The following is a 22,462-nucleotide window of genomic DNA, read 5'->3' as shown; positions in this document are numbered from 1 at the left end:
ACTCATACCCACATACCACTCACACAACACACGCACAAATACACACTCACACACACTCACGCGTACATTCACATAAACACCGTACACTTACAAACACATTCACATATTCTCACAGACCCACACATACTTTCACATAAACACACAGAGGCTCACACTCTCACACGTTCACACAAAGACATGCACATTTGCACACACTCATCCAATCGCTTACCCGAAGCCCAATCTTCCAGCCCCTTAGCAGTTCTAGAGGGGAGCAAGGGGGTCAGTGGTTTCCCTTGAGCTCATTCGCCAAAAGTGGTACCCTTTCAACAATTTTTAGCTTGTGAGTGGCCACGGTGCTTATCGACTGTGATCCTGAGATGAAAGAGTGTGAAAGAAACACCGCGAAGAGAATGTAGTCAAAAGAGAGGGCTGTCTTTGTGCTTACTCTTCCACACCACGAACTGGCGCACCCCACCATGTCCCCCACAGGCCCACCTTCCCGCCCTTAGAAACTAGATGTGCCTCTGCTCAAAGCCCCAGTTATCTGGGGGCGGGAGAGGCAGACCAGGGGTCCTGGAGACACTTTCTGGTGGCAGCTTTCTCCACAGAGATGTTGATCAATGATTGGATGAAGCCTGCACAGGCCCAGGGGACTGGATTCCAAGAAAAGATTGTGCAACAGAGGGTTTTCCATTGTGTGGATGTCAATTGTGGGCTTCAGAAAGCAGAAGGAAGCCAATTCAGGGAAGTATTTGCAGAGGTGAGGGGAAGAGGAGGTCAAGGTTACACTAGGGCAACGGGATGGAAAGTGAGTGGAAACTGAGAGCTTTTCTAAAAATTCGCCAGCCCCTACCATGTTTAATATTTCTTTAGTATTGTGAAAATAAAAGGGTCAAAGGGAGATAAAGGTGAGCTTTTATCCAATTGAGGATGCATACTGTTTTTGTGCCTTTGCACATTCATTTCATTTTAGTGTCAAAGAAAAACCAGCACGTCAAAATCCCATGCACACAGTTCATTTGTTTTATTGGGAAGGTTGAAGCAAAATCATTTGAAAACACCACTACTTTCTATCATGATGCATACGTCAAACTTTCAACTTCAAACATAACCTCCAAAAATATCAAAGTTGATTTTTTTTTTCTTTTTCAGTTAAGTGTACAATGACAAAGGTACCGATGTTAGGCTCCAAAAGAATACCTCCGCCTCACACTGACTTCTCATCACTGAAGGCTGATAAGTCAGAGGTAAGAAAAACAAGGACTGCAGAGTCAAGTCTGGTCAGCCCAACAAATACTGAGCATCTTCCATGCATCAGGCACTATTCTGTGTGCTGGAGATAATAAGATGAATAAAAAAGATCTCTTTCCTTCAATGGTGTATAGCCTGGTAAGGCTGGCAGAAGGGAAATGAGATATTATTTTTAAATGGGTGAGGGATGCACATGGTGCCGTGGGACCCTAGAGGAGAAGCACTTAGCGCTGCCCAGAGAAGGCATTAGAGCTGAAAGATACTCAGGCAAAAAAAAAAAAAAAAAAAAAACCGCTGACAAGAGGACAATCCAGCGTAAGAAGAGGCCAAGACTTGAAATAGCAAGGTGTGTGCAGAGACCAAACCCTAAACCAACCAAAGCCTCCCGGGTAGTCCGTGTTAGTCAAGGAGCAGCAGGAGATGACATACGGTAGGTGGGCAGGGGGAAAAGACTTCGGCGTGTTTGTAAGGAGCTTAAACTTACCCGGAGGTAACCAGAGACAGGGGACTCACATAGCCAGATTTGTATTTTTAAATAGAGTCCCTCAGGCAGCACTAAGAGGATAGATAGGAAGAGGGTTAAGACCTGAGGCAGGGGACCAGGTGGTAGGCTGGTGCAACAGTACCAACAAGAAATGGTAGGGCTGGAGCCAGAACAGCGTTTGCAGGCTTAGTGAAGAGGAAATGGCTTCAGAAAATATTTAGGGGGAAAAAAATCTGACAGCATGTTTTTAATTAGGCTTGGGAAGGGGAAAGAGAAGAGAAGGTGTCTCAGGGGACTGGTGTGATTAATTAAGAGAAGGGCTCTAGAAGGAGGAGCAAGACTTGGGGGAATCTGAGGAGGTGGCTATGGGAAACAGGAAGATAAGGAGTCTGGGAGAGACCAACCAGAGAAACCCAAAGCTCAAAGCTGCCGAGAGCAGTCAGGAGGAGATAAAGAGTCTCAGGAATTAGAAGCCAGGATGGATGGAAATCTCCCAGGGCATAGGGTGAGAAAACTCGTGGATGAGGCAGAAAACAGTACAATTATACCAGGGGCCTTTATTCAAGCAGCATGGGTTACAAGTGTGTGCTTGTTATAGAAGGTTGTATGTGTGTAGAAGCTTGGTACTGAATGGTCTAAGCTGTGTATTGGGTGAAAGCCCAGAAAAAAACAGAAATCGTGGCGCCTCAAGTCAGGTGGCTAGTCCACTCTTACGATTCTTTTTCCTGCCAACTGCCCTTCCTCCCTCTTCTGGTCACCCCACAGATAGTACAACAATGGCAGCGGAAGGGTTTCACTCTCTGTGAAGCACTCACCATGCCCCAGGATCTGGGCTGAGCTCTAAAGTTACCAGATTGTAAAAGTATGTCCCTGCCCTGGTGTGGCTGAGCTTTCTCTTGTTGGCTGTTTGCTATTTTATCCCCTTGCTTGCCTATTTACCACAGCCAGGCTCGATCTAAGTCTTTTATTTTCCTACCCCCCTACAAACCAGTCATAATTTCTGCCTCACCTAGTAGAACCGAGATGCCCCTTCTTTGGGCTTTTTTGTTTTGTGCTTTATTTTTGTGGCCTGAAAGTTTCTACGGGCCTTACAGGAGGGTCAGTTGTGGTGACGGGAGACAGGGAGCTACAAGATGCTTGCTACTTAATACAGGACAAAGAGAACATGTTAGTCCTATCCTTAGCCTCCCTGTCCCCCTGCCTCCAAGCTGAGTTTTCATGGCTACTTTTTCTCCTCTCTCCTCCTCCATTCTTCAAGGTCACCCTTCCCACTCCTTAAATGGAAAGAAGTTTACATCCTAAACTTGGACATCATTAGAGGCCACGGCTGTCTCAAAAGGAGAAGCCCTGCTTTCACCTTCATTCATTCATTCATTCACTCAATTAATTCATATTGAGAGCCCACCATGCACCAGCATCTGGTTATAGTGCAGGGGGTGTGGTAATGGACATGGCAGACAAAAATTCCTGCCTTCGTGAAGTTTATATTCGTGTAAACTTTAGCTCACTGCCTAGCAGGGCAGCACTAACATATACACACACGGGGGCAATTAAGCAGACTCTAAGACCCCCAGCTGGGATATTAGGTCAAGATGGTGGGGTAGAAGGACGTGCGCTCACTTCCTCTTGCGAGAGCACCGACCAGAATGACAACTAACTGCTGAACAGTCAACGACAGGAAGACACTGGAACTCACCGAAAACGATACCCCACATCCAAAGACAAAGGGGAAGCCACAGTGAGATGGTAGGAGGGGCGCAATCACAATAAAATCAAATCCCATAACTGCTGGGTGGGTGACTCAAAAAACTGGAGAACACTTATACCACAGAAGTCCACCCACTCGAGTGAAGGTTCTGAGCCCCACATCAGGCTTCCCAACCCGGGGATGTGGCAATGGGAGGAGGAATTCCTAGAGAATCAGACTTTGAAGGCTAGTGGGATTTGATTGCAGGACTTCGACAGGACTCGGGGAAACAGAGACACCACCCTTAGAGGGCACACACAAAGTAGTGTGCTCACTGAGACCCAGGGGAAGGAGCAGGGACCTGATAGGAGACTGAACCAGACCTACCTGCTAGTGTTGCAGAGGCAGGGGGTGGCAGTGGCTCACTGTGAGGACAAGGACACTGGCAACAGAAGTTCTGGGAAGTATTCCTTGGTGTGAGCCCTCCCGGAGTCTGCCATTAGCCCCACCAAAGAGCCGGGTAGGCTCCAGTGTTGGGTCGCCTCAGGCCAAACAACCAACAGGGAGGGAACCCAGCCCCACCCATCAGCAGACAAGATTAAAGTTTTACTGAGCTCTGCCCACCAGAGCAACACCCAGCTCTACCCACCACCAGTCCCTCCCATCAGGAAACTTGCAAAAACCTCTTAGATAGCCTCATCCACCAGAGGACAGACAGCAGAAGCAAGAAGAACTACTATCCTGCAGCCTGTGGAACAAAAACCACATTCACAGAAAGATAGACAAGATGAAAAGGCAGAGAGCTATGTACCAAATGAAGGAACAAGACAAAACCCCAGAAAAACAACTAAATGAAGTGGAGATAGGCAACCTTCCATAAAAGAATTCAGAATAATGAGAGTGAAGATGATCCAGGACCTCGGAAAAACAATGGAGGCAAAGATCGAGAAGATGCAAGAATTGTTTCACAAAGACCTAGAAGAATTAAAGGACAAACACCTAGAAGAATTAAAGAACAAACACAAACAGAGATGAACAATACAATAACTGAAATGAAAAATACACTAGAAGGAATCAATAGCAGAATAACTGAGGCAGAAGAACAGATAACTGACCTGGAAGACAGAACAGTGGAATTCACTGCTGCAGAACAGAATAAAGAAAAAAGAATGAAAAGAAATGAAGACAGCCTAAGAGACAACTGGGACAACATTAAACACAACATCATTCGCATTATAGAGGTCCAGAAGGAGAAGAGAGAGATAAAGGACCCGAGAAAATATTTGAAGAGATTATAGTCCATAACTTCCCTAACATGGGAAAGGAAATAGCCACCCAAGTCCAGGAAGTGCAGAGAGTGCCAGGCAGGATAAACCCAAGAAGAAACACACTGAGACACACATTAATCAAATTGACAAAAATTAAAGACAAAGAAAAATTATTGAAAGCAACAAGGGAAAATCGACAAATAACATACAAGGGAACTCCCAGAAGATTAACAGCTGATTTCTCAGCAGAAACTCAAGCCAGAGGGAGTAGCATGATATATTTAAAGTGATAAAGGGAAGAACCTACAACCAAGATTACTCTACCCGGCAAGGATCTCATTCAGATTTGACAAAGAAATCAAAAGCTTTACAGACAAGCAAAAGCTAAGAGAATTCAGCACCACCAAACCAGCTCTACAAGAAATGCTAAACGAACTTCTCTAGGTGGGGAACACAGAGAAGAAAAGGACCTACAAAAACAAACTCATAACAATTAAGAAAATGGTCATACGAACATACATATCAGTAATTACTTTAAACATGAATGGATTAAATGCTCCAGCCAAACGACACAGGCTTACTGAACGGATACAAAAACAAGATCCATATATACGTGGTCTACAACAGACCCACTTCAGACCTAGGGACACTGAAAGTGAGGGGATGGAAAAAGATATTCCATGCAAATGGAAATCAAAAGAAAGCTGGAGCAGCAATACTCATATCAGATAAAATAGACTTTAAAATAAAGAATGTTACAAGAGACAAGGAACGACACTACATAATGATCAAGGGATCAATCCAAGAAGATATAACAATTATAAATATATATGCACCCAACCTAGGAGCACCTTAATACATAAGGCAACTGCTAACAGCTATAAAAGAGGAAATTGACAGTAACACAGTAATAGTGGGGGACTTTAACACCTCACTTACACCAATGGACAGATCATCCAAACAGAAAATTAATAAGGAAACACAAGCTTTAACTGATACAACAGACCAGACAGATTTTATTGAATTTATAGGACATTCCATCCAGAAACAGCAGATTACACTTTCTTCTCAAGTGCACACAGAACATTCTCCAGGACAGATCACATATTGGGTCACAAATCAAGTCTCAGTAAATTTAAGAAAACTGAAATCATATCAAGCATCTTTTCAGACCACAACGCTATGAGATTAGAAATCAATTACAAGGAAAAAAAATGAAAAAAACACAAACACATGGAGTCTAAACACTACGTTACTAAATAACCAAGAGATGACTGAAGAAATCAAAGAGGAAATCAAAAAATACCTAAAGACAAATGACAATGAAAACACGACAATCCAAAACCTATGGGATGCAGCAAAAGCACTTCTAAGAGGGAAGTTAATAGCAATACAAGCCTACCTCAAGAAATAAGAAAAATCTCAAATAAACAATCTAACCTTACACTTAAAGGAACTAGAGAAAGAAGAACAAACAAAACCCAAGGTTAGTAGAAGGAAAGAAATCATAAAGATCAGAGCAGAAATAAATGAAATAGAAACAAAGAAAACAATAGCTAAGATCAATAAAACTGAAAACTGGTTCTTTGAGAAGATAAACAAAATTGATAAACCATTAGCAAGACTCATCAAGAAAAAGAGGGAGAGGACTCAAATCAATAAAATTAGAAGTGAAAAAGGAGAAGTTACAACAGACACCGCAGAAATACAAAGCATCCTAAGAGACTACTACAAGCAACTCTATGCCAATAAAACAGACAACCTGGAAGAAATGGACAAATTCTTAGAAGGGTATAACCTTCCAAGGCTGCACCAGGAAGAAATAGAAAATACATACAGACGATTCACAAGTAATGAAATTGAAACTGTGATTAAAAATCTTCCAACAAACAAAAGTCCAGGACCAGATGGCTTCACAGGTGAATTCTATCAAACATTTAGAGAAGAGCTAACACCCACCTTTCTCAAACTCTTCCAAAAAATTGCAGAGGAAGGAACACTCCCAAACTCATTCTATGAGGCCACCATCACCCTGATACTAAAACAAGACAAAGATACTACAAAAAAAGAAAATTACAGACCAATATCACTGATGAAGATAGATGCAAAAATCCTCAACAAAATACTAGCAAACAGAATTCAACACCACATTAAAAGGATCATATACCATGATCAAGTATGCAAGGCTTCTTCAATATACGCAAATCAATCAATGTGATACACCATATTAACAAACTGAAGAATAAAAACCATATGATCATCTCAATAGATGCAGCAAAAAGCTTTTGACAAAATTCAACACCCATTTATGATAAGAACTCTCCAGAAAGTGGGCATAGAGGGAACCTACCTCAACATAATAAAGGCCATATATGACAAACCCACAGCAAACATCATTCTCAATAGTGAAAAACTGAAAGCATTTCCTCTAAGACGAGGATGTCCACTCTCGCCACTATTATTCAACATAGTTTTGGAAGTCCTAACCACAGCAATCAGAGAAAAAAAAGTAATAAAAGGAATACAAATCAGAAAAGAAGAAGTAAAACTGTAACTGTTTGAAGATGACCTGATACTATACATAGAGAATCCTAAATATGCCACCAGAAAACTACTGGAGCTAATCAATGAATTTGGTAAAGTTGCACAATACAAAATTAATGCACAGAAATCTCTTGCATTCCTATACACTAATGATGAAAAATCTGAAAGAGAAATTAAGGAAACACTCCCATTTACCACTGCAACAAAAAGAATAAAATACCTAGGAATAAACCTACCTAGGGAGACAAAAGACCTGTACGCAGAAAAGTATAAGACACTGATGAAAGAAATTAAAGATGATACAAAATGATGGAGAGATATACCATGTTCTTGGACTGGAAGAATCAATATTGTGAAAATGACTATACTACCCAAAGCAATCTACAGATTCAATGCAATCCCTATCAAATTACCAATGGCATTTTTTACAGAACTAGAACAAAAAATCTTAAAATTTGTAATGGAGACACCAAAGACCTCGAAGAGCCAAAGCAGTCTTGAGGGAAAGAAACGGAGCTGGATGAATCATACTCCCTGACTTCAGGCTATATTACAAAGCTACAGTAATCAAGACAATGTGGTACTGGCACAAAAACAGAAATATAGATCAGTGGAACAAGATAGAAAGCCCAGAGATAAACCCACGCACCTATGGTCAACTAATCTATGACAAAGGAGGCAAGGATATACAATGGAGAAAAGACAGCCTCTTCAATAAGTGGTGCTGGGAAAACTGGACAGCTACATGTAAAAGAATGAAATTAGAACACTCCCTAACACCATACATAAAAATAAAGTCAAAATGGATTAGAAACCTAAATATAAGACTGGACACTATAAAACTCTTAGAGGAAAACATAGGAAGAACACTCTTTGACATAAATCACAGAAAGATCTTTTCTGATCCACCTCCTAGAGTAATGGAAATAAAAACAAAAATAAGCAAATGGGACCCAATGAAATTAAAAGCTTTTGCAAAGCAAAGGAAACTACAAACAAGGCGAAAGGACAACCCTCAGAATGGGAGAAAATATTTGCAAATGAATCAATGGAAAAAGGGTAAATCTCTAAAATATATAAACAGCTCATGCAGCTCCATATCAAAAAAACAAACAACCCAATCCAAAAATGGGCAGAAGACCTAAATAGACACTTCTCCAAAGAAGATATACAGATGGCCAAGAAGAACATGAAAAGCTGCTCAACATCACTAATTATTAGAGAAATGCAAATCAAAACTACAGTGAGGTTTCACCTCACACCAGTTAGAATGGGCATCTTCAGAAAATCTACAAACAACAAATGCTGGAGAGGGTGTGGAGAAAAGGGAACCCTCTTGCACTGTTGGTGGGAATGTAAATTGATACAGCCACTGTGGAGAACAGTATGGAGGTTCCTTAAAAAACTAAAAAATAGAGTTACCATATGACCCATCAATCCCACTACTGGGCACATACCCAGAGAAAACCATAATTCAAAAAGACACAAGCACCCCAATGTTCACTGCAGCACTATTTACAACAGCCAGGTCATGAAAGCAACCTTAATGCCCATCGACAGATGAATGGATAAAGAAGATGTGGTACATATATACAATGGAATATTACTCAGCCATAAAAGGGAACGAAACTGGGTCATTTGTAGAGACGTGCATGGATCTAGAGACTATCATACAGAGTGAAGTAAGTCAGAAAGAGAAAAACAAATATCATATATTAACGCATATATGTGGAACCTAGAAAAACGGCACAGATGAACCGGTTTGCAGAGCAGAAATAGAAACGCAGATGTAGAGAACAAACGTATGGACACCAAGGGGGGAAAGTGGTGGCGGGGGTGGTGGTGGTGGTGGTGTGATGAATTGGGTGATTGGGATTGACATGTATACACTGATGTGTATAAAATGGATGACTAATAAGAACCTGCTGTATACAAAATAAATTAAATTAAAAAAATAAATAATAAGACCCCCACCTGCATTACTCAGTCACTCACTCACTCCCTGCTAAGTGCGCTAGCCCTCCCTGTCTTTTCTGCCTCTCTTCAGATGGGCTGCAGCTACATCTTTATTATCTTTGGTTTGTCAGCCTTTGCTTAAGGGAAAAAAATATGAGACATATCTGGGAGAGCAAAGGGACTCACTGGGGTGACTTCAGCAGTAAAAAGTGGCAGTGGTGCAAGGTTTTTATTCTAAATAGAGTCCAATTTACAAGCCATGTTGGTTTATATGCTGTAATATACACTGACTAGCCACCACCTGAAGAGGTGCAGGATTAAAGAACAAGGTTTGCCTCTGGAGACAAGGGACAAACAGTAGCACTGCCGGGAGGGGCGGGGGGCAAAGAAGGAGGAGAGAGGGATCCAAAGTCAGACTCTGCTACAGAGAGTGCCATGTAGCAAAGAAGACAGTATAGCTTGTTGATCACATGTCTTTGCTCCCCATAATAAAATTGAATATTTACACTCTTGCTGTGGGTTCAGTATGCTTCCCTGCCCCTAGATGTCAGCTTGATCACAGGACTTCCTTTGACCAATGGGATGTGGGTGGACAGGACTCTAGCAGAGGTAGAAACGTGCCTGCAGAGTTTGACTTGGACATCCGTGTATCCGCCAAAGCCAGGAGAAGCACAAGCCCTGGCTAGCCACCACCCTGCCCACCTGTGCACAAGAGCTACACACACAGGGTAAAGCCAAATCCCCAATGACCCACAGACCTGTGAGCAAGAAAGATACGCATTTGTTGTTTAAGCCACTAAGATCTTTGAGGTTGTGTTTAATGCAGCATTATTGTGACACTAGCTTAGTGATATACACTGCTGAGACACTTTCACACCAAAGGGTTCCTGGGAGCATCCCATGAAAATCAGTTTGCTGCATACATCAATGGCAAAACGCATCCACATTCTTGTTGTTTGGGCCACTTCTCCCCACCTAAGAGGTCCCCACACAGGGCATTCCAGAGCCGAGGGTCCTCCAGCTCTCTTGCCCCATCACAGGCTTCATTCAGGTTTAATGAACTGCTCCTCTATTTGTCTCATGTCACTATTTTCCCCAACTCGGCTGTACAGTACCTGGACTGTCTAGGAAAACCCATTACCTCTATTAGCCTGCCAATAGCAAATCAGTAGAATTGCTTGTTCCTTAATTGATAGAATACACTCCCCTCCTCCTGATAGATTACCCTGGTCTAACAGCTCCAAGACCAATTCCCCAGTGTCTGACTACCATGCAATCTGGAGCAATCGGTTTATACTTTCAGTAATAAATCCTAACCTATCAATATATAATAGCTCTTCATAATCAACATCCACAGATTCCGTCTGGGTTCAGAAGCAACCACCAGCCATTTCTTACATGCCTATAATTGGCAGTGGCCAGGTGATATTTGCGCATCCGAGCACAGTCCTCCTTCCTCGCCCAATAAGGGTAACACATTTTACATAAATTCAGGCTGATTGAATTCCCTTGTCAGAGTATGCAGATATAAATACATTTATGCATGTGTGATGTTGTGTAAATTGAAATAGTTCAGCTGACCTGAGTGCTGCTGTGAGAGAATCCAGCCTGACCTCTCCAAGAGGCTGACTGTGGGCTGGGGCAAAGGAACTGGCTCATACAGATCAGCAAAGACGGCCACATCATTTATTAAACACCCGTTGAGCTAAGTGCGTCCTGCAAGCTTATGAAGATCTCATCTCCATCTAAGGGCAAAAAGTCTTGGACCAAAATGCACAGTCCACTGGTGTTTAATACCAAAAGGGTACCGACATAGGAGGCAACCTTCGGGGGAAGGGAAAACAATTTACTTTAAGGGGGAGAGGAGGGGTGGTGGGTTAGGCACCACGTAGCTAAATGCATATCCCTCAAATGTCTCTGCCAGCAAGTTCACCAGCCATGAGGACAACAGTGTCCCCTTGCTTCTTATAAATTAAATGTCACAAAAGAAAGCCGGTGAGAGGAAAGGAAGAAAAGGTGCCCTAAACAAGGTAATAAAACTATAAACTTAATGAGGGCCAGTTTAGCACTCCTCAGTCTCTCTACTTTATAACATGCCCTTATGAGCCAGCCTGTCAGGATAATGTAATTGAGAACTTGCTATAAAACATATGTTTAATGGAGCCAGGGGCCAAGGAAAACACTGTGTAATTGTAATAAGCAGCCTGGTAAGTAAAATGATATCTTTTAAAGGTTAAAATAGAGTTGCTTTCAGAACTGGGCCAGTCTGCTTCTTCAAATATTGCTTCACTAATGATTTCTTCACTTCACTTACAAAATGCATCTCTGAGGAGATTTGTTACAAATTTGATGCCTGCCTGGGAAGTAAACTGCTCACCATACAGAAGGCTTGGGCATTTATTCTCCAGTTTTATATAACTTGGAGAATGATGTTAAAATTGGCAAATTCATCTGAGGCACACCAGGCCATAGGAATTTTTTTTAATCCACTCATTGTCCAATGCAGTTCAACTTGAAAGAGATACAACAGAGAAAAGATTGATCCTTTGTGGCCTATTCTCTTTCCAGAAGGTAAAAGCAATTCCCATCAACAGAGCCCAGTGCTCCGTGGGGTCATCTCTATTCTGCTCTGGGGAATGTGTTGCTCATCAGGGCATGAATATTTCTAAAAATAAGAAAGAAAAGGGGAAAATGAAAACTGATTCTGGGAGCTGGAAGACCCCACCTGTTAAAGGTGGGGTCTAAACCTAGTACTTGCTGACCATGACCTCAAAGATCCTCCTTTGGGCAACTAATGGATGAGATTTCTCAGTAGTAACCTTTTAGATTGGTGTTTCTTAGGCTTTCAAGGTTGGCATTTAAAAAAATACAGTCAAATCCACTCATTCCACCCAATTCCACTGGCTGTTGTTTGTTGTGTGAGGGAGTAGGGGGCTGGGAAACTGCATAACTGATTAGAGGAACAGCCTGGCTCCTGCTAAGAAGATCCAAGGAGGCGCGCACTCCTCTCAGTGGAGCTGGTGACTCTCCAGGAGACTCTGGGTGCTTCACGTTACCTTCTGGAGCTCAGTTAAAGCAACTGTATAAATGGTACCACAGGAAGGATTGACCTAGCAGATCTCTAAGTCACTTCCAACTTTAATGAACTGGTATTGAGTTTAATAGCAAAATTATATGGCAGAGAGATTGCTAAATGACCTTCAATATATGCCTTCCCTTTCTTACAGTAGTAGAACTCCTAGGTTTTAGCTCACATAGCTGCCCAGAATAAAGACTACATTCCCTGACCTTCTTTACAGTTAATTGTGGCAATATGACTAAGTTCTGGCCAGAGAGATGTAAACAGACGTGTCATATGTCAACTTCCAAGACAATCTGCATATGTTCTTTCCCACTTCATCTACCATGCTGCCTGGAAGATAGATGCAATGGCTGGAGCTCTTGCTGGTATTTTGGACCATAAGGATGAAGGCTACACTTAGGGATAGTGGACCAGAGAGCTGAAAGGGTGCTGTAGTTTGAGTTTTTCATCTAGCCGAATCCCCATATCAGCTCCGGAATTATCTACCTCTACATTTCTATGCACAAGGGAAATACACTGCCTCATTTAAGTCATTTAAGCCACTGCTATTTGGGGCTCTCTTACTTATAGATGATTTATGCACTGTACGCAATACGTAATTAAATAACTAAATTATTCATTCCAGAAATACCGACCACACATATGTACAGTAGTCATTCAACAGCATGATATTTGAAAATATAAAATCACTATGTCACTTCCTTGCTTAAAATCCTCCAACAGTTCTTATTACATATACAATAAAATCCAAACATCTTCCCCGCCCCACAAGGACCACGAAATCATGTCTGACCACATCTTACACCTTTCTCCATCAGAGTTCAGTGTTGTTGCCCCAACCACGTATGTCTTCTTTCCACTTCTGGAAACTGTCAAGCTCATTCTGGCCTTGGGGATTTTATAGTTACTCTTTGCGCTTCCTGAAACACCCTTACCCAGCTCATTGCATGGCTCATTTGCTCTAATCATTCAGGTTTCCAACCAAATGTCACTGCTCAGAGAGATCTTCCTTAACCAGCCTCTCTAAAATGACTTCACACACACACACACACACCACACACACACACACACACAGCATGCAGAGTAATCCCCCACTCCATCGCTGCATTATAAAATACACTGAGATGCTCTTTAAAACGCTGAGATGCTCTTATTTCTTTATTGAGCCTCTTCTCCAGGTAGAGTATAAAACCCATGAAAACAAGGACCAAAACTTCACTGTAACTGAGAGCCTAGAACGGGGTCTGGCACTTAGCAATCACTCAGTAAATACTGATTAAATGAGTGAGTGATCCAGAGCTCTGTGCTTGGGATGGGAGAGGGATGAGTGGGTAAAAAATAAGTAAAAGATAGTATTTCTCTGGTCCAAACAAGAGTGCAGATACCATTACAGAGGCTCACAGACCCTTGGACACAGATTGCTTTGGAATTCAGAGCATTTACTATATGCCAGCACTGTTCTAGGCACTGCACCTATATTTACTCATTCAATCTTCACAATGACATTATGAGTCACACTATTATTATTTGCATTTTACAAATAAGGACACTGAGGTCAGAAAGGCTAAATAGTTTACCCAAGGTCACAGAACTAATAAGAGGCAGAGTCAGAACACAAACCCAAGAAATCTGGCACCTGAGCCTGTGTTCATGATAACCTCCCCAGGCGGTGTTATGGGCAGGTGGTTTTGTTCAGAAATTATGAACAGAACACTGAAGGTGAACGGACAATTCCAGCTCCTCCTTCTTCTCCACTCTCTACCATCACTACCCTTCTCCGCTTTAAATCCGAGCAAAACATGTAGCAGAAAAGCACAAAATTGTGCATTGTCAGTTTAGAGATGGCTACATAGGAGAATGAAGGGATGGGTAACCAGACTCAAGGGAGGGGCAAATAAAGGGTAAAAAGTGAATCACAATCTAAAGCGAAAGCAGAAGGGGTCCAGAGGCAGATCAAGTTGGGCCAAGAGAAGTGAAACCAAAAGCAGGAGGGGCAACCAAAGAGGGCAAAGGGTAGGGCTTCCAGAAGCTTTCTCTGACAGCCTGAGAGCTAATGACCAAATGAGATCAGCATACTCTGACGATATGCTCAACGCTCGGAGGCCGGCAACCCCTTTGGCATCCTGGCCTGGGCTGCGTGCTCTTGCTTGGTTTACTGTGGCCACCAGGTTAGCAGACTCACTGTCTTCCATCTCTCAATTGTAAGATTCTCTCTATATATAAAGAGACCAACTGCTTGGCCTCACAATATGTGTGCAACATCGAATCAATGTTTATTAAATAGTTACTCTGCTGTGCTGACACAGAAAATACAAAGATGAACAGATACAATCCTTACCCTACAAGATCTCACAGTCTCTCAAGGAGAACAGACCTGCGTGTACATAATACAACAAGGCGTTATCTTCCGTTCATTCAACAAACATTTATTGATCATCGACTGTCTGCCAGGTATTAGGTATAGGACAGAAAATGGAGTTGCACAGTCACAGGAATGAATACAGGAGCCAAGCAGGAGTGCACTCACCTGCCCAAAGGAACTAGGTGTATTAATATAGGGAGTTGGGCTCTCAGGGTGGGGAGGGGACTGGGGCAACCTGGAGAGGCTTAGTCTTGTAAAGGGGTCAGACACTCCCCAGCTGCATTTAATCTCTCCATCCAAGAATGCAACTCAAGTGTTGCCAGATCTCATTTTGCAGAAGCATCCACAACTCAGAACTTTTCTGTGAAATCTTCCAATGTGTAACTGTTGCAGCTAATTCAAAATATTTTTAACACCGTACAGACTGACAAGGAAAGTCTGAAGGCTACCATGTTGTAATGGTCTGAAAGCATTCATAACACAGAACCTTATTAGGCATGGCTGAGTATGCCACACATTGCCACTTCCCCTCAGCCCACTGGAAAGTCACCTCTTCTGTCATTCTCCACTCTCTCGGCCCTTCACCCCTCCGCAGACCCTTCCCAGTGGCTTTTCCCCGGTCCAGCCGTCTCCTTCCTCCCAACAACCTCTTTGCTCCACCCTTTCACTCCCCATCCTTTATGCCTAGCCAAGCAGTCTCTGTTTCCTTCCAAAGAACATGGTGCAAAGGCCTTAACCACAGCTCCCATAAATCCTTCCTACATTTCAACATCCTAGTCTTTCCATTACTGTTTTCTCACTCAGAAGAGGGAAGTAAAAAACTAATTTTTCAGCATTCAACCCAGCTGGCTAGGGAGAAATGAAACCATGTAATCCACAGATTAGTCCTTCATAAGATGGGGTTCATGACTCTTTGTATGTGTTCATCTCTCTCCACCAGCAACTTTATTGCCCCATGAAGCCAGGTCTATTCTTCTTGTAGAAATATATAGATATTTTGAATTTTTACCTGTTTTATTCCATAGGTCTGATGCTGATTCCTTTGAAGTTGGGAGACCCTGAACCAGACTTCTTTCTAGGACTGGGATACATCACAAGCGAAAAGGTCAGGGCTCACTGTAAGCAATAAAAAAATATATCTTATAAATTATATATATGCATGCATGTGCTTGTGTATGTACCTATATATACATACAGAGAGAGAGACAGAGAGAGAGAGAAAATCTTATAAGTGCAACTTCTAAAAGGATCCGCTGGAAAAAATAATTTCCATACGTTTGTTATCAAAAACTCAAAAGGTGTTTTTATTTTTTAAAAAACCTAAAGGCTTTGTTGCAAAGATATGAAACATCATAAAAACGATTGCAGGTGACTAGCTAGTCTTTTGTTATATCTCTAAACATAAGGCAAACAATAATGTGGGGTTTTTTTCTCTTAAGAAAAAAAAGAATTCAATATCAGTCACAGTAAACCTCAACATATGGGAATAGGTACAGGGTGGGGAGCGAGGAAGGGAAGCCCACTTTTCATAGTTTTTTAAACCTTTAAAACTGAAAAAAAAAATGTATCCCTGCTTTCCGTATATGCACATAATGTAAAATTTCATCAACCACAATATTTTAAAAGACAGAAATCATGAGATATATCACATCTAAATGGAAATATCATCTAAGGAAGGCACCATTTATCAACATCACTTTGAAATGCAGTGGAGGATGTGATGGCATTATGTAGATCTCAAATATCTATGGGTGAATGAAATTGGGTAACCTTAGCAACCCCAGGTACATCCATGCAGCTATAAATCAAATGTCAGCACTCTGAGCTATGCACATAATAAAGAAATAATTCTTTGAAATATTCATAACTCTACGCAGTGTATTATTTTGTATGTCTGTCCCCATTATGCATTTTTGAATCTAACTAAAAAAAAAAAAAAATAGATGTAACATTTGCATAACGCACCACCCACGCCCACCCTCCCACCCACCCGCCAGCCGACAACTACAGGAGCTTCTAGAAACAATCAGACCCGCACTATATACTAATGGCCACAGCAGAACTCCAGTTCTGTGTGTGAGAAGGAAAGGGAATTTTATACACAGGCAGCTAGTCTGACAGCAGCCCAAATGGTTTCATATTGATTATTCCATTAAAAAAATAACAACTAAATAAGATATGAGAATTTTGGTAAAAGTGTCATGATATAGGTATTTTTGTATGTGTGAAGGTAATATATTCAATATTTCACCCTCTGAAACTGGAAGAGATTTGCTTTAAAAATAAATAAATTCTTGCTGGTGAGAAAAGATACTAGTCTTCTAATCGGGAATACCTTGTCAATACAGAATTGTAACAGGCAGCCCCAAACTAAAGTCTTTTATTTCATTTACACTTAAGATTTTTCTTTGATAATTTAGTTGTTTGGAGGGGTATATTTTTTGTATAAATACGTTTGTTAGCACCTCGTTTTTAAAATTCTGTCTCTGCCTGTTCCTGGAACTGACACTGCAGTGCCTGAATATCATAATACCTGTGAAGGATTCCAAGGGCCTTCAGACGATAATAGCTGTGACATAGGACTCAGTATGATTCTAAATCATGCACATGTAAATATGCTAATGCTACACAAAGACAAAATACTCAAGTTGACTAATTGTTTTGCTGTAAAAGTTTTATAAGCACATTCAGCTTAAAATATCCAATACAGCGAGCCAAGTGAGTCATCTTGATACCTTTAAGTGGCTGCTATAGGAAATAACAGGGCTTTTCATATACAATTAGATAAGCGTCATTTTACAAATGAGTTCCCTTCACTATAAATGCTTCGAAAGTGGCACCAAATGGACAAGGGGTTTACACCAAGAATTAAACAAGCCATTCTAAGGGAAATCATCTTGTTTATCCTCAATCTATTTTTTTTTCCAAGTTACTATCCTCTTCAAGCTGTATTAATTGTTCTGGACCTATAGCACATGCTTCAATGAAAATAAATTACTTTATTTCTATTACACCACTAATGGCTGTGTGACTTAATTTCATTAGCTCGAACCTGTTGAGAGTATTCAGATTTCCATAGCAGGACGCACTTTAAATGAAAAGATTCTTTCGATTCTCAATGAACGGAATCGTTCTCTTTCAACTGAAATGAATGTTATTGAAACCAATTAGCATAGACTGGAAAATCTCTTGCTAATGAGGGGAGTGTGGGTGAGTAAACAGCAATGAAAAGATGAAATTAGAGGAGAGCCTCTTCTCGTTGGCCTGAATAATTACATGCTTAGTTGCCTAATTGTCTGGTGAAAAGCACCGCGGTGATAGTAACAGATTGCCATGTTCATTAGGCAGCAAAAGGCCACCTGCTGCTAAGCTTCATTTTCCCGCAGTCAATATACACGTGTTTATCCCTGGGGATTGATATTTGGACACAACTCTAGCTGGGAAAAGCAAATGAGCTTGCCAATATGCTGCAATATTGTGTCCTTTATGCCAAGATACAGAAGCTTAATATGTCAAATAGAATGAATAAAAACCAACAGGGATAAAGAAGTTTATGAGGAAACTGACCTTAGAACGGGCCCAGTGTAGGACTCTAAACTGTGTCGAGTTCAACCTTTCAATACAGATGTTCCTTTCTGGCCTGAGCAGCTCCAAATTATACAGTACAAAAGATAAATTACAACGGTTAGGGCCTCAGCAATATTTTAGACAATGGTGTAATGAAAGCATGTGATGTAACTGTTAAAATTGAAAACAAATGTTCAGTCCTAAAGGCAAAAGAAGTGTGTGAGAGGAAAGGCATTGTTCCTATCACCTCTCTGTAGACAGAAGGTCAAAGAGGGGCCCCTTCATCCACCATCTACCCTTCCTTCACCTCCCCTTCATTTCTTCAGACTGTTCCTCTATAGTTGTTTTCACATGTCCTCTAGCCAGACGACATTTTATATTACACACCATCAGCTTTCCCTCTAGCATCCCACCAGCTCTGATTGTCTATGATTCTGAGACTCAAGAAAAGCACAGTCTTTTTTTAATGTCAAGCTTCTTTTGTAGGCATTATCATTTCATCCTTGGAAATGTTGAAAGGAGTTTCAATATCGTAAATAATGCTCTTGATAAAATAGACATTTCTTAAAAATCAGTTCAGGGAAGTTAGTAAGAAGCCTGTCCAACATCACTGATACAATCCACCTGTCTTATTCAGATTTCCCCAGCTTTACTTGTACTTGTATGAGTGTGTGTGTAGGTTTGTAAAAAAAAAAAAAAAGAAGCCTGTCCAAGCTCACATAACAGTGCTCCCTGTCAGATGGAGTAGAATTGAGCGATAAGGCTCCTAGAAGGTCTGGGGTCCAGAAATGCAGATGTTCAGCCCTCGGACTGGATGGGGTCTATAGATGTGTTTACCTCCCACTGTTTTCAAAATCTGTTTACATTTCTTGCCAGCAATCAAAAATCAGGAGATTTAATATAAACAGCTACATATCTGGCTTCTCTTAAAAACTTGGGGACTTGGAAAGCCTGGCAACAATCAACAGAATAACACTGGTAATGAGCATTCAGTTTGCCACAGTCCCCACCGCTCTCTATGTATCCCCAATATGGAGGCAAAGCACCAGTTCCCATTTGCTATTGTTCGTGCACTATTGTTTCTCTTATAAAAATGCAACAAATCCCTCATACCCATATCTTTTTCAAATGTGTGGGGAAAAAAGGTCAAGAAGGCCATATGTCTTTTGAGAAATAGTCTTCTTATAGCTGGGCTGCTTCAGTCATGCTGTTACCCACCTTGTTTAGCAGCACTTTGGAATTCACTTTGTGATTCTAAATGCAGTCCTACCCCTTATTTTCCAAAAGAAAAGGAAAAGAAAGGAAAGGAGAGGAAAAGAAAAGAAAAGGAAAGAAGTTGAGGTTCTGAGGGAAGGTGAGTTTTCAAGGTTCACTCAGTAACAGAGTTGGACTAGAATTCATGGCCTCCAACAGTACCTTCCCCCTATACAGGGCCACCTCTGTCATATAAAAATACAGAATAATTTCTGAGCATTAAAAGGCATGGATCCTATCCCTATAAAACAATCTGAAAAAGAATATATATATATAACTGAACCACTGTGCTTGTACACCTGAAACTAACATGACATTCTAAATCAACTATACTTCAATTTAAAAATAAAATACTTAAAAAAAAAAAAAGCATGGGTCCTATCCTCAAGAAGTATGTCAAGATGCACACACTGAAAAATAACAAGAAACACAAGACAACCCAAAATACACATACACCATCGGTGATAGACTGCTGTAATAACATACACACTTCAGGCCTCGCAAGAGGTGTGAAAACTGGCAAGTGGAGAGGGGGGAGGCAGAGAGCTCCATGTGAAGTGGGGGCTCCCCATCTCCCCTTTTGATCTGAGAGTGGAAGGAAAATTGAAAACTTTGGTGTTGGTTGAAGCATCAATCATCTCAGAAGCAAAAGCCTCTCAGTGGCCACTTGGGGGGACCAACCTCACCATCCAGCTCAATAAAAGATGACATCAGGGAGCTGAGTCTAAGGAAACATTCTTGTCATAACACCAGCACTGGCCGGATCCTGGATGAAGCCCGGCTCCCGCACGGAAGGACAGAAACTCGAGCAGAGACAAAAGCCCACGCTCCATCGTCCCCAGGATCCCAAATTTAAAAATCCCTTTGGATCCATCAATCAAGACATGCTTTGCAATTCCGAATGTTGATGCATGTGAGCCTGTGTTGGTGACACCAAATCAAGGTCATGGACTAGAAACAAAAGCCACATTTTGGTGAAGGACAGGGATGCCCAGCCTCAGTGTGTGTCACTTCATGTTGTCCCAAATTATGTCATGGGGTTGAAAATTTTCACAATAACTTTTTCCTTCCAAAAACTATTTAAGCACACATTATTTTGCTTTTTGTTCCCAGAGTTCTTATTTATACTTGGGATTTGTGGGTTTGTTCTTTTTTAACAAAGGTAAGTCATACTACATAAAATTTTAAAGGAGTTTTATGCCATAATTTTGTTATTTATTCGAGTAGTACATGTATTTTTTAAATTAATAAATGCATATAAACAAAAGAAAGCCATTTTAAAATCAGTTATCATCACCATCCAGAAATAAACACTATTAAGATTTTGATGTATAATGTTCCAGACTTTTCGCGTGTGTACATGTGTGTATTCATATATAGATTTTATTTTCTTCCTTTTAAATTTTTTAATTCTGAATATAACAATAATACAACTATTTTTGAGTTATAGAAATTTTGGAAAATAAAGAATTTTTAAATCACCTATAATCTTACTACCTTACTATAAATGCTTTTAGAATTTTAAAGTATTACTTCTAACTTACTAAGTCTTACAATTATAATTTTTCAAAACTTTACTTTAAAATTCTGAAAGTACAAAAAAGTAAAAATTTATCCCTAATGTAATCGCACCCCCAGGAGTAACCCCTATTAAAAATTAGATGATTACCCTTCCCAATTATTTCCCGAGTTTATACTCATACTTTATATACTGTGTTTTCATTTGCTTTTGGGGATGGCTGTGAACCTCAATAATAGATAGTGACTCTCTTCAATAAATTTATAGCCATATTAGCATTCTTAAATGTCTACAGAGTATTCTGTTGTAGAACTGTGCCAATCCCCTCTTGCCAAACATTAAAGCTGTTTCCAATTTTTCACTATTATTTAAAAATTCCAATATAAACATCTTTGTACATATGTTGTACACATATCCAATCATTTTCTTTAAGACACAGTTTTAAAAATAGATCTGCCAACTTGAAAGATAAGTCCTCTTATAACATGGGTCTGGCGATGCCTTTTTCTCCATACCCTGGCTATACTGGATATAGTCAATCCTACATCTAAACACAGTTTGCTTTGCTTTTAATTTGCTTTTCTTTGATTACAAGTAACAGTGAACATCTTAAAATTCTTGGCCATTTGTAATGCTTTACTGAATTGCCTGCTTAAGTCTCTACCACACTTTCCTGTGAGAAAGATAATAATTTTGTTATTTACTTGAAAGAATTCCCTATCTTCATCTTTTGTCATGTGCAGCAACACTCTTCGCAGGTTATCATTTGTGTTTTACCTTGGTTTGTGCTCTATTTTGCCATTCCAGTTTTAAATGTACAGATACCCACTTTTCCCTTTATGATTTCTGCCTTCAGTCATGCTTTGAAAGTTTTTCTCTACCTTGAGATTTCACTGTTTTCATCCATGATTGCTTTTTATCATTTTACCTTTTATTGTTAAATCTTTAATACACATGGGACTTATTTTATATAAAATACAAACTAAGAATATAACTTCAGTTTTTTCTAAATAGTAAGTCAGTTTTCCCAGCACAATTTATTTAATAGTATATCCTTCCTCCATTGACTAGTGATTACCATCAAATTCATATTATTACATATACACAGTCCATTGTCTGTTTACTGTTGTGCCAGCACCGTTCAGTTTTAATTTATTGAGTCAGTAGAATTCATAATGATTCTGATTAGGTACCCTGTTTCCAATCATAATGATTCTTTTCTAAACATTTTCCTGGCTATTTTGGGATGTTCGCTTTTCCGGAAGAAATTTAGAAAAAAATTTCAATATCCTGTGTAAAAAAAAAAGCCCCACTTAGGTTTTGACATAAATTACATTAAATGTATGGATTAGTTTGGGAATACAAATTTATTTTTAAAATAAAAAATATGCCACAGCAAAACTCTTAGGAATAATTACTACATTAAAGGAAAAACAAAGGAACTGTATGTTTTATCAGAGATTTCAATAGTTGGAAGGAATTTTTTTATTAGTTTAGTCAAGTATT

General features: G+C 40.3%; 1 long non-coding RNA gene across 1 annotated transcript in view; it reads left to right on the top strand.

Annotated features, from left to right (window-relative positions):
* Positions 1 to 22,462, top strand: part of LOC132424239 (uncharacterized) — a 59,695-nt gene that overhangs the window by 27,497 nt on the left and 9,736 nt on the right. The window contains exons 3-4 of the long non-coding RNA XR_009519187.1: positions 1,135 to 1,229; positions 15,642 to 15,721. This is a non-coding gene — a long non-coding RNA (uncharacterized lncRNA). The remainder of the gene's footprint in view (positions 1 to 1,134; positions 1,230 to 15,641; positions 15,722 to 22,462) is intronic.

Source organism: Delphinus delphis, chromosome 4 (genome assembly GCF_949987515.2).
Source record: "Delphinus delphis chromosome 4, mDelDel1.2, whole genome shotgun sequence".
NCBI classification, from domain to species: Eukaryota; Metazoa; Chordata; class Mammalia; order Artiodactyla; family Delphinidae; genus Delphinus; species Delphinus delphis.
This window is presented reverse-complemented; position numbering and strand designations above follow the sequence as displayed.